The sequence below is a fragment of the Schistocerca americana genome, unplaced genomic scaffold (assembly GCF_021461395.2).
Source record: "Schistocerca americana isolate TAMUIC-IGC-003095 unplaced genomic scaffold, iqSchAmer2.1 HiC_scaffold_389, whole genome shotgun sequence".
NCBI lineage: Eukaryota > Metazoa > Arthropoda > Insecta > Orthoptera > Acrididae > Schistocerca > Schistocerca americana.
In genome coordinates this window covers 45001-47500 of record NW_025726114.1, presented here as the reverse complement: position 1 = coordinate 47500, position 2500 = coordinate 45001, and the positions used below count along the sequence as shown (strand labels likewise).

Genomic DNA, 2500 nt, shown 5'->3' with positions numbered 1-2500 from the left:
GCCTTAACCCAACACACGTTGGGCCTTAACCCAACACACGTTGGGCCTTAACCCAACACACGTTGGGCCTTAACCCAACACACGTTGGGCCTTAACCCAACACACGTTGGGCCTTAACCCAACACACGTTGGGCCTTAACCCAACACACGTTGGGCCTTAACCCAACACACGTTGGGCCTTAACCCAACACACGTTGGGCCTTAACCCAACACACGTTGGGCCTTAACCCAACACACGTTGGGCCTTAACCCAACACACGTTGGGCCTTAACCCAACACACGTTGGGCCTTAACCCAACACACGTTGGGCCTTAACCCAACACACGTTGGGCCTTAACCCAACACACGTTGGGCCTTAACCCAACACACGTTGGGCCTTAACCCAACACACGTTGGGCCTTAACCCAACACACGTTGGGCCTTAACCCAACACACGTTGGGCCTTAACCCAACACACGTTGGGCCTTAACCCAACACACGTTGGGCCTTAACCCAACACACGTTGGGCCTTAACCTGCTCTGTAATTGTCATACGACGCGTTAAATTAGTGTAGTGTTGCCTAACTGCAACCCCCGCAATATAGTTTGCTACTCGCACTGCCCGGTCCCCAGAGTATCGCTTCATGTTAAACACCTTGCAGCTATACACTGTAATGCGGATGGCGGCAGGACGTACATGCTCAATGCCCTTCGCAGTTGTTCATTGGCATTCGCATGGCGAAGCACAGCCTACGTTGTGGTACGGCTTGTGGCAACTGTCCGCTGATGTTGTACGTCCAAATCACACACTGTACCGCACATTGGTCCTCATGTACTGAATGATACATCGTGGTACATGTGTGACCGTACCACGACTGCGCCAACAACGGCGAACCATACGGTCCAAATATTGTGCACTCAGCTACGTGTCGTCTCCCTATAAGAGCTGGATTGCAGTATGGTATGCCGTGGATGGCGATCAGCATGAGCCGTCTGTTGATGTAGTGGCGCGTGTTGTCAGACGTAGTCGTCTCTTCTCACACACCGTGATAGCATGGTGCACTGCGTTCCACATCTGCGACATGCGACAGAGGCCGGTTGACAGTCGTTCGCGCAATGGACATCGCATACGTACGGGGGCCACCTTCCACGTGTTCGCGAAGCGTGCACATGTTGTTGCGTGTATGTGGGCAGACATAGTGTGTCGTGACACCTGACACAGGCATGCAACAATCGTTGAATTTGCAAATGGCGATGGACGTCTACGTTTGCTGGTGACGTTACGCAAATGAAGAACTGGTAAACCGTTGTGGTGCGGTTGTTCTCGCTAGAGGTGAATCAGTGATGGCGACGATCGGTTGAGCTACCAACCGGTTGTTTCAGCGATACCCACCATGCCCACGAACGTGAATGGCATGTGGGTGTGAAGCGATACGCGGCGGTGGCTGGGTGGGACCGTCCCCGGCCGGTGAGGGGGGGCCTTCCGGCGTGCTGGCCGCGCGGTGCGTGGGCGCACGCGCTACAGCCGGCTGGTGGGGGCGGCCAGTGGCAGGCGCGCCGGCCGACGGAGGCGGCAGGCGGCGCAGCTGCGCGCCGGCGCACCCTGCACGCGGCGCCGTGCGGCCAAAGTAGGTCCTCGCGGGCCCGGTGCGAAGCGCGGTGGACATCTGCAGTGTGCTGGTCCGATTGAGGACTGTGTGCGCTGAGGATGCGCCGCCGCCCGGCGCTCGGCGCCGCGACGCCGTCTGCTGCTCGGTCGCCTCTGCGGTTCTCGCAGGTGGATTGTATCGCAGCTGTGCGGACGTGTTGGCGCGTGCGCTGTGCTGGGAGAGTTCGCTTCGGCACCCAAGTGGGGCTTTTGTCCTTCTGTGGCGCTGGCGTTGGAGCTGCCGGCCACCGTAGGTGGCGCGTGTTGTCTCCCGCCGGCAATGCCACGACAGCACGCTCCCGGGCCTCTGTCGGCAGCGGCAAGCTCAGTTGGGAGCACGGGTGGTCGCACCTAAAGCGTCTACTCGCCAAACTCCGGGCGATTGCGCCTCTCTCGAACCCGACCAAGTACTTAGGACGGCGCTGCGCGCCGCCGGGACCTGAGAGGGTTTCGAGGTGTATTGTGCAGGGGAGCTCAGCCTCCTCCTGTTTGCAGAATAATTGAGCGGACGCTTGCGTGTTCGCGCGGGCCCCCGGGACACACTCCCGGGCGGCCGGCTGCTCAGCTCTAGTTGACGCAGCTCCCTGGTTGATCCTGCCAGTAGTCATATGCTTGTCTCAAAGATTAAGCCATGCATGTCTCAGTACAAGCCGCATTAAGGTGAAACCGCGAATGGCTCATTAAATCAGTTATGGTTCCTTAGATCGTACCCACGTTACTTGGATAACTGTGGTAATTCTAGAGCTAATACATGCAAACAGAGTCCCGACCAGAGATGGAAGGGACGCTTTTATTAGATCAAAACCAATCGGTCGGCTCGTCCGGTCCGTTTGCCTTGGTGACTCTGAATAACTTTGGGCTGATCGCACGGTC

General features: G+C 57.8%; 1 non-coding gene across 1 annotated transcript in view; it reads left to right on the top strand.

Moving 5' to 3' along the window:
• The first annotated feature begins 2208 nt into the window (after nucleotides 1-2208).
• Nucleotides 2209-2500, top strand: part of LOC124582024 — a 1910-nt gene continuing 1618 nt past the window's right edge. Inside the window, exon 1 of the ribosomal RNA XR_006973646.1 lies at nucleotides 2209-2500. This exon is cut by the window's right edge and continues 1618 nt beyond it. This is a non-coding gene — a ribosomal RNA (small subunit ribosomal RNA).